The 11,109-nt window shown below is 37.4% G+C and overlaps 1 pseudogene; it reads right to left on the reverse strand.

Annotated features, from left to right (window-relative positions):
- Positions 1-432: 432 nt before the first annotated feature.
- LOC100726975 (type 2 lactosamine alpha-2,3-sialyltransferase-like) lies at positions 433-1,556 on the reverse strand (annotated as a pseudogene).
- Between the last annotated feature and the right edge of the window lie 9,553 nt (positions 1,557-11,109).

Raw genomic sequence — 11,109 nt, forward strand, 5'->3', positions numbered from 1 at the left:
GGGGGAAACTGAATTAAAGCAGCATTTCTTCCAAATGTAGCCAAGTGGTTACAGTTTTCTATATGAAGTTCCAATCCTATGGCATCTTCCCACCTGCTATATTACATTAGCCAAATAAAATATACCTCTCCAAATATCACTTCCTAGTCTAAATGGTTGTAAACTCTCCTTCTTAGAAAATCACACTCTTTGAAATCACACTTTTGAAGATAAAGTAACTGTAAGCAGTGGAACCTTCTTTCCCTAATAGCTAAACATTTCTTGGTTTTCATAAATGTAGTCGCAGAGATGAAGTTGATGGTTATGAATCACCAGGCAGCAACAGATTTAATATACATAAGTGTTTGACAAGTTCGTCCAACATATTTAAAATAAACTAAACATTCCAATATAAAAATAAAATTAACAGCATAATATTCTAAGTTTTTGCCGTCAATCTTCTGTCAAGCTGATTACAAAGTTTTGTTCCATTATGTCCGTTTGAAAGAGCTGTTCTGCAGTCCCTTTGCGCTGAGCGTTCTTGTTCATCTAGGACATGGGGGCATCCCCACAGGAGTGCGAAGGACTCTTAAGGTCAGAAAAGTTGTATTGACAGCCAGCTAAATGAAGTTCCTGAGCTGTATGAATTGCAAGGGTGATGGCAATATTTCCTGTTGTTGGGTGTTTGCGTTTCTGATTTTTGGGAAACACCTGGAAAATGAAGCAGATGCTAAGCTGCTGTCCTGATATGGAAACATAATATTCTTGTTTGATAAGGTTTATAGATCAAGTTTAAGGCCGGTTTCTTTAGCATTAGCGTCTATTTTGCCACCAGTTAACAATTCCCCCAGCCACTTTAAATCAAGTGGCTTAAGAACAGTGAGCATAGCTGTGGCTTAGGAGCCTCGTTCATGGATAGGAAAAACACAGCTTCTGGACAAAAAAGTCAGAAAGCTGCCCTCCTCCCAGCTTCCTCTTCATGACCTAATACCGAATCATCATTGCTTCTTTTTATTACATCTTAGGAGTCCATTTTTGCTCACAATGTCTTATGCCTCGAAACTCCTCCATAGCTAAACACTACGCACTTTATAGGTGCGTGGTTCACTGGCACAATCCTCAAAGTGGTCGCAGCTGTGCAGTACCCTGAAAGCGCACCCAGGACGCGCGCCCCCAGGGCAGGTCACATCTCTCTCTACCTTAGCTGGGATTCCCCTGTACACAGAGCGGGGCAGGACTGAACCAGGACTGAGCCCACTGCGGCCCACAGAGCTGGCTGTGCAGCCCAGGCCAGAGCAGTTTCTCAGCTTCACGCCCACGGGTGGCGCGCAGCTCGCGTGCGCTCCCCTGGACACGCGGCACTCAAGAGCGCGTCCCCAGGTCCCTAGTGGCTCGCCCCGCGCCCCTGGGGTCCCTGTAGGAAAGAGTGCGGGAAGGAGACCAGCCACGGTGGTCTGCTGCCTGAGGAGTCCACTCTGCCAGGGACCGGAGCAGGCGAGCAGCACCAAGGCCTGGCCCTGCTTCCTGACCAGATGGGCGTCCTGTAAGGCGCGCCCCAAAAGGCGGTGGTAGTGCATGGATTTCCACAGCTGGGAAGCCGCTGCCCTACCTCCTGGTGCGTGGGGAAACCACGGGAGTGGAAGTGAGGGAGGACAGAGGCCCGAGTCGGGGTTGGGAGCTAGGGTCTTTCTTCCCCCTGCCCCCCTACCTCCCTTGTGCCGCACGACTGGGACTCCTGTGGGAGACAGGTGGTTTCTGTCCTGAGGGGCACATGCACAGCTCTCTGCTAAGCTGGGGTGGATCAGGCATCTCTGCCTAGTGCGAATGTCAAATGCTGAGCGATTTCACTTTTATACAATTACGTCTCAGAGTTCTAGTTAATTATATTGGTAATATTTTTTTCGCTTACTTATGTAATGCATGAGTATAGAAAAGTGTATGTTACTCTACTAAAATTGATACTATATTTTAAGTGTTTGTTTAGGGCTATCCTTACAGAAAATAATGGAAACTGAGTGGAAGTTTTGTTCATTTAAGGAAGCTCGAAGCTATTGCAAGACATCCTCATAATTCTTTATATCTTTGCTTCATCATACATTACTAGTATTTCATGTATCTGTATCAGTCCAGGAAGCCTGTTCCCCATCACCCGCCTTCCAAAAATAACATCACCTAGAGCATTAGAGCAATGGAACCACAGTGTGAAAGGCCTTGATTCCTACGCTTCATGCTGAATCAAGTGGGTCTAGACTCTGTACGCAGTTATCCTTTACTTAACGTCTCTCAGTCACCATTTCACCCTGTAATACGAATATAGACTGCATGATGCTGGCTTAAATATTAAATGATCTAAAGCATGTGACTTATTTGAGTAAAATTAAAACTTTTGTTTATGTGAGTTATTTTCTGATAGATTTTGAGATGTTTGTACTCATTCTATTAAATGCATAGTAGAAATATATTTATTTAAAAGGTATCAAATATTCATAAAACATTAATATTTGAGATCAAGCAATATTGATTTTTATGGTGCATCATTATTTTATACTGTTCCAAATTTTACTTCACACATTTTCCAAACTAGAAGGGATCAGAAGTACTGATAATGAGTGTTCCTTCTGTATCCTGTCATGCTTATTTTTAGATAAAAAATGTTCTTGTAACATTCCTGCCATGATGCTTGAAGTGTAAAGACGGGAAGATGCATTGCAGGGGACAGTACTTTAAACATGGGATACACTTTCCTTACTTTTGAGCAGTCAGGCATTATTCTCTCAAAGTACTATTTTAACATTGGGGTAATTTATATTTGCATTTTAAAGGGATTTACTACAAACATGTTATTAGGGTTCTGTGAAGGAACAGAGTACATAGATACATACGAAAATCCTTAGGCAGGCTCACAGGGGAGCTGTGTGAGAGTCCTCCAAGGGTGTTGGCGCTGGAGCGAAGAGGACCTAGCAATTGCATGAGAGGAGAAAGGGAGCAAGCTGCACCAGTCTAGGCCACAGCCACAGCCACAGCAGGAACGCAGCTTCATCAGTCTGCCTGGCCACCCTCCATCCACTTAGGTTGATGCACCGTGATCAATAGCCACAAGTTTAAAAAAGCAAATGGCTTATCATTATTAATTGGTTCAGGGAATCAAACTCCGTACCTTGTGCTGTCAGGCAGGTGCTATGCTACTGAGCAACATCCCCAGCCCCAAATGGACTATAGATTACAGGTTAACTACTGCTACTTTTAGAATGATGGCTGGATGTCAGAAATTTGGTAGTAACGTTATCCTGCTAGAATTTTACAAAGGAGGTAATAATTGTAATCTCAGCTGTATCAGACAGTAAAAAGTAGACAAATATTTTGTTAACCTAAATATTAGAAGCAGGATTAGCTTCTAGGGTAATAAAAATGAGAAACAGCTGTGTGTGTTGATGCATGTATGTAATCTCAGCACTCTGGGAGACCGAGGCAAGAGGCACAATTCTGACCTCAATCTGGACAATTTAGGGGCTCAATGAGATCCTGTTTCAATAAAAATTTTGGGAATGTGGCTTAGTTCCTGGTTTAATCCCCAGGACTACAAAATCAAATAAAAAATTTAAAACTGAGTTTTTCTTCAAGGAGGCAAGTAATACTGATAATTTTTGTTTTGGAGATAGGGAATAATGCACATCAGGAGTCAGAAGAGCAGTTTAATAAATGCATGCACCTTATGGTGTAAACAGAGATGTGCTAAAGGATGGGAAGATCTAATAATTGGATTTTGGGAAACATGCATTTTTGATACGAGTATCAAACGTTGTCTAGAAGGGTAGGAAGGAATAGAAGTTCATAGGATGTTAATGAAAGTGCAGATATTTAAGTTGACAATTAAAAGAGAAATTACAATGTAGAGGTGTGAACATGCATGCAGAGCATCAGAACCATAAAAGGTATCACCAGTAAATCCAGTGGCAGGAATGATGCTAACGTGGAGACTGCTTAAGCTAGATGGGAGATGAGGCTGCTGGAGAACAGTGACATTAAGAACTGTGAGAAGAAGATAACGCAGTTTTCCACTTTGACAAACAGCAAGCCTTTAGCCTCCCCTTGTAATTATTATTCCCCTGTTCTCTTAGAACAGAGCAAAACCAGAGAGCTACCTAATGACTGTAGATGTGGGCTTGCGGGGTGGATACAACTCAGCTTCTAGCTCCAGAGAGTGTTTCAGTCATGGATCTGACGCCCAGTACATTTGTGACTAACACCAAATTGTATGAGGACAGAGTGCATAAATGTCTTCACTTGTAAAAATGAATATATTAGTTCCTTCTTGATTTATTTTGATGTTTAAATACCAAACATTTATCACTAACTGAAGATGCTGATATTCTAACTTCACCACAAATTAAATTTGCCACAGTGTTCAGGGATACTAGTAGAATCTGTATCACAGATAATGAAGTTTCTGTCTCTCAGGTGTAGCAGTAGCTAAAGCACCAGCGGTCGTGCTAGTACTGCGTTCTGTGACTGTGGAGAAGGAAAGCATCTTTGCCATACTCCAGATCTTAGGGGGAAAGCCTTCAACTTTTCTCTATTCAATACAGTGTTAACTGATGGCTTGCTTTATGGCCTTTATTATTTTTGAAATATTCTATTTTTGCCCAGAATTTTTACAAGACATGGTGCAAATTTTGTTAAATAATTTTTCTTCATCTGTTGAGATAAATGTCTAATACTTGTCCTTAATTTGTTGATGCAGTATATCATGTTTATGGATTTGTGTGTGTCAAAGTGTTCTTCGCTTCCTGGGTAATTCCCAGTTGGCTGCAGTGTGTGACCTTCTCATGTTGTCGTTACTGTTTTGTTGAGGCTTTTTGCATTTATGTTCAACAGAGGCATTGACCTGTGGTTGTGTTTTTGGTTACATCCTTACGGTATTTAGGTGTTAGTGTAATGCTTGCCCTCAAGAATATGTTTGAAAGAGTTAAAACCTTCTCTTTCTTTTTTGACTATTTTGAGAAAAATTATTGTTTAGGTTTCCTTTTTTTTTTTTTTTTTTTGTATAGGGCATCAAACTTGCAATGACCTCATACCACTAAATCCCCAGCACAGTATTAGGTCTTTAAACATGCACTAGAATTAAGCAATGAGATAACCTGGTCTAAAGCTCTTCTTTGATAGGAATCTTTTTATTACTAATTGACTGTCATGAATCATTATTCTGCTTGTGTTTTCTGTTCCTTTACAATTCAATGTTAAGAGATATGTGTCCTGAAATCTGATCATTTCTTCTTGGCTATCAAATTTGTTAAATTATAAATAGTCTAATGGTTGCTAATGATTTTACATTTTTATCTGGAATCTGTGGCATCATTTCTTTTTTACCTCTAATTTCCATACTCATGTTTTCTTTTTACTGTTGGATAGATCAAATCTGCACGTGACTTTGTTGGTTTTGTTTTTCTTTTGAAATATATCTGTCTCACTGATCTTTTTAAGTGTTTTGTTATTTTCGATTTGGTTTACTTTTGCTGCAATCTTTATTATTTCCTTACTTCTATTAAATTTTATTTTGGTTTATCCATCTATTTTCCCATTTCTTCAAGGTGAAGGGATTGGCTGTTTATTAGGTCTGTTTTTTTGTTTTGTTTTGTATCAAAATTCAAACACGGACCTCATGCTCACCAGGCAGGTACTGTGATGCTGAGCTATATCCTTGGCCCTGACTTTCTGTTTTTCAAAGAGGAGATGATACTTTATAAAAGTCCCTTTTTGGCTTTTGCTATATTCCATGGGTTTTGCTGAGCTGGTTTTTGAGTATAATTTGTTTCAAACTTTTTAATTTTAATTAATTGATCCACTGGTTGTTGAAATACATGCTATAATTTTTATGTATTTCTATGTTTCCAGTATTATTGTTTTTATTGACTTCTAGATTTGTTACATTGTAGTCAGAAAACAAACTGGACAAGCTTTCAAAGTGTTTTTTTGTTTTTTTAATTCAGAGATTGTAGGTTAGGAATGTACATGCCAGAATCTAAAAGAAAAAATACAGTTCGTATTCTATGAAAATGTTAACAGTTTAAGCAGAATAAGACAGGAATCTAACAAACTTTCCCATTAAACAAGGAATTTAGCTGCTCTGTAGTGTAAATAAGTAACAGCGTAGTGTTGCTAACCTCCACATCACAATACACGATAGAAAATCATGAAAAGAGTACTTGTGAAAAAACTGACAAAGTGAAAACTATTTAATTCAGTCAGTAAGGGCCATGTGACAAGTATTTACAAAAAAAGTGCAATATATACGAAATGTTTCTATGTTTGCTTGATTTTGCTTTTTTAAATTTTTAAAAATTGTTAATTATTTTTGGTTAATACTTTCTGACTTAAGTATATTCTTGATCTGGTCAGAGTTACTGACATTTCATAAAGAGTCAAACCATATAGGTTAAAAACCTGGGCTTTATTTTATAAGAGCGGTAAAATTGTCATTGTCATCTGCAGCATGATGCGTTGAAGCACTGCACATACACACTGTTTGATGAAGAAACATAGCGAGAATGTGCATAATGTCACAAAGAAGCCATTTTTGTTACGAAAACACTAAAATTCAGTGTTTTTACTTTTAAAGAACATAGTATATATTTTTTAACTGTAGTCATCCTGTTATACAATGCATCTCTCAAACTGAATCCTCTATTTAGCTAGAATTTTATATTATTTGTCCAATGTGTATTTGGCTTTCACATTCACTGGTTATATGACTATTACTGAGGTAGCCCTAAGTTTTCTCTGTTGGAAACTGAGGCACAACCAGTAGTTCCAAACTATCTGGCCTATTGTGAGGTTGAGTTGTGATTACATCTGGAAATGCTTGAAGCAGCTTCAGTTTCATGGTTGAAACTTAGGAAATCATTCAAGAATGGTCTGTTGAGCTGCTGAATAAGAGGACGCAGATGTCTTTCAGCACCAGTGCACCCTGTGGCACCAACTTAATCACCTTATTTACTAAAGATTGCATCTAATTTTGACCAAACAGATTAACCTTAAGCCCCTCCCCCCCTTTTTAATACTGTAACAGTTTAATTTTATTCTATGTGAATTCATCCATAGAATCTATGTCCTATTACCTTACCAAGAGATAAATCAAGAAATAAATGTGCAGTGCTGTTTAACCAAATTGAAAATAATAAAACATACTTTTTTTTCATTTCCTGTAAATTTCTCACTTGTATTGTGGATTCTTTTTTGAAGTTATTACTGTGGAATTTACATATGATAACGGATGTGAGGATGCATGTGATGTTCTTGGTGCATCTGCAGGAATATTACAGACAGAAAGTGAATTCCAGGCCCTGTCTACCTGAAACCTGCGGAACATGGATTATAACTGAGCAAAAGTAACCATCTCTGATTTTTAGTTCTAGGTGATGGGTCTTATATCTTAGCAAGGAGAAAAATGTCTAAGACCTTTGCTTTATTTAAAAAACTGCTAAATTTCAGATTCAGCAAAAATACTCCACTTTAATGGCTGACCAACAACGTCAAGCATGGGGCTCAACACATGTTTGACAATATCAAGCCTTCTACTTCCCACTGTCAGCAGGTCTCCACCTACCACGCCCGGTGCTGGGAGTGTCCTTTTCCCTTGGTTTCTCCACTCCTCCTGGCTACTCTCCAGGGTTTGAATGCCTCCTGCGTTCTTAGACTTCTGACCAGAGAATCAAGTAGTTGTCTTTATGGTGGCCACACCACAGAGTAAAACAGAAGGCTGGTTGGAAGAGCATGAGTTCCATTTGTGGTGACGAAAGCTGTGGTGCAGTCTGCACACGTGGGCAAACGTGGGGCATACGGGTACTTAACACGTGGGCTAAGACTGCAAGAAAACAGTAAGAGGGACACAGAGTGTGGCGAGTCATTTAATTGTGCAATAATATAGCTACTAACCCGTAAAAAGTATGAACACAATGTTCCTCTAATTTTTTAATTACATCTACTGCTACTTGTCTGCTTGTTTTTGGAAGATTTACTTCGTCTATTCAAGGGCATTACCATTGCAAGATGATCACAGTAATGTGTGACCTACTTAAATCAATTAGATTTAAAAGAAAGGGGACTAAAATAGTGAAAGCAGTCATAAGTGAAAAAGATGTTAAATGAATAAAATATATAATTTGCCTATATATAATGCCATTCAACTTTTTAATATTTTATGTATTTTTGTTATTCTATTTTTACGGCATTTCCTAGACATATAAAATTATATTAATGCTATTAAATAGGACATCCCTATGCATGGTGACAACATTCATTCTATTTGACTCATGTCAATAATTGTAAGTAAAATATGCATCTTTTCTCTCTGCCTTCTTTCTGCCTGGATGCCCTGCTCTTTGTTTCCTTTCTTCCCCTCTCTTATCCTTGTTTTCCTTTCTGCAAGTAAAGGCTTACATTATTCACCTACCACCTATTTGTTTACTAGCAATTCTGGTACAACCACATACACACTACCAAGAGTCCCGACTTCAAAGCTAAGCACCCAGAGGATCCCTGAAAGACTGTGGTGGGCATGTTTTTCTCACCTCTTTTATTGGCGATGTGAATATCTACCTTAGAGTACTGCTGGCTGTGTGGATAAGTGGATCCATCATGTGATACATGGATAAATGTAAATATAAGGATTATTATACTAGATCTGAGTAAATGAGACAAGTAAAACAATGAATGACAGCTGCTAGTAACTGCTAGTAACTCAGGGTCTGGAAATAAGAGTTGGATGTGAAAACAAATAATAAGAACGTGATGCCAGTATATCTAAACACTGCAATAAGAGAGAACAATTCATCCAGTATACTAGGACATGTTTGACATGATATAAACATATCTGGTCTATCTATAAATAATGGTCATTTGGTCTGAATTTGTTAGGATCTCTTTGTAAGTGTAGCACTGAAGGCTGCTACTCCCCTGTGTGAACAGGACAGGATGTAGCCTAAAGTAAGCTAGTAATACGTTTAATTTTTCATTTGTTCACTCAACAGGACTGCACACAAGCCACATACAGTTAGACTAAGACTCACTGCGGCAAGCAGTTGAAGAGATATGGTGAGGTGTTCTGAGTGCAGTGTATCAGGAGTTCCAGTGCTTAGATTCAGAGAGGTCTTCCTAGTGGTGGTTAATCAGACACCCAAAAAACCCACAGACTTACCACATGGGGGAAGAATTTTACTGATTTTAAAGTGAATCTCTTCCTTGGAAATGATCCTGAAGCTTACTATTTTAGTGTTTACTTTAGAGCTAGTTGAAGCTCATTAGTTAGAGAAGTTACACAGAAAAATTATAAATTGACAATGTCTTTGACTTTGTCTCTAGAGTTTTTGCATATAGGCATGTAAAGTTTCTAACAAACAAAATACTTGCACTTTTGAGAAAATAGGAAAATTTATCACTATTTTGTAATAATACAAAATATTTGCAGTCATACAAAATTTGGAAATAGCTTTGTAATTTTAAAGAATTTTCCCAAGGAATGTGCTTTTCATCCATACTATCTGAAACCAACGCAATGTGGGATTCTCCCAATTAAAAACAGAATTTTAAAGAAAAAAATTTCAAAGACACCATTTTTTTCTAATCTACACTCAAACAGTGGGCAAATTAGTAGTGGTGCAGTGGTGCAGTAGCTTTGCAGGGTATTTTAAGGATATAATTAATTCCATCCACAGTTTTAAAATGAGACCTGTTTCACCATTTTGTATACCTGTATCCATGTACTTGACAGGCATTAGTGTAAGCGCAGAGACTCTAGCTGATGTTCCCAAAGTCAAACCTTCTGACATGCGTTCACCTGGTAGCCCTCAAGCAAAAGAACTTCAAATCCAGTGTATCAGATCAGCTCATCAATTTCAATCTTCAGTCATTTAATGCAGTCTGACCTTATAATGCCTGCAGAATTCAGCAAGAAATGATTCCTTGGGAAATCAGAGGAAAATTTAACCTCTGAAATATTTTCTAACTTTTGACTATGGTAGTTCTGACTTTCATGATTTTCATGTGAATTTTTAAAGGAAGCATGGTAAGAAATGCATGTGTTTTACATCATAATTTCATATAGACTATTATTTTTATGAAATTTAAAGATCATATTTCAAGTTTTTAATTCTGAAATTAAGATATGATTCAGCATGAAACTAATTTATTGGTCATCGTGGTCACAAATTAAAGTGAACTCCAAAAGATCATTTGTGCATAGATAATACATTGTAACTTTCCCAGACAAGAGTGATTCTTTCTGTAGACCTTGTCAGACAATTTACTGATGAGCACAATTGTTAGTACATGAAGAGATTACTATATATTGCTCAAAAGGAAAAGATTTGCTATATTAAAAAGGAGATAATTAAAATGAATTTGCTTTCTCATCAATATGAATTTATTTTACCAAAATAAAGATTCTACTTTAAATTGTTAAAGTCAGTCATTAGGATTTAAAAATATTTCTATCTGTATTTTAAACGTGCCAGGTATTTTATAACTTTGAGTCGGCATGGCATGCTGCTGACTTCCGTAGGCTGATGTTATATTCTTTGCAGCAGCATGGAACCTTCCTCTTAACTAGCTATCTCATATTTCTTTCACTGTGGATATAACATGAAATAAAATTTTTATGAATAATCTTTATTAAGACTTAAACTAAGGCCTTGAAATTTAACAACTGATTATTGGTAGTTTAGAAACTGAAAGAGTTTAGCAAAATTCTCACGATTCATCTGATCAGTAAGTGTTATCTATCCTTTTTTAAATGTCACTAGGAACTCATGTACTCTAACATTCTCTTTTAGAACATTTTATAATAGTCCTGTGTTAGCACTATAATAAGTTCAAGGATCTATGCATTGGTTTTGTTTTGTTTCACACATATTTTAAGACTTTGTTTTTGGTATACCTTAAAATATCTTCATTTTTGCTATGATCAGTGTTTTTAGCCCATAATTACTTTCTCCTGCAATATCTGAGATAGTAAGGAAAAAAGAGATTTAAAGAAAAAAAAAAACTAAAGGAAAATGTAGAGTGTTTGCAAATGGAGAGGGGAATAAAAGTTGGAGGAAGGAGAAATAATGGCAGAAGGGAGAATAGAATCTGTCT

The sequence above is a fragment of the Cavia porcellus genome, unplaced genomic scaffold, assembly GCF_034190915.1.
Source record: "Cavia porcellus strain 051 isolate PalLab524CR breed Dunkin Hartley unplaced genomic scaffold, mCavPor4.1 scaffold_14, whole genome shotgun sequence".
Lineage (NCBI taxonomy): Eukaryota > Metazoa > Chordata > Mammalia > Rodentia > Caviidae > Cavia > Cavia porcellus.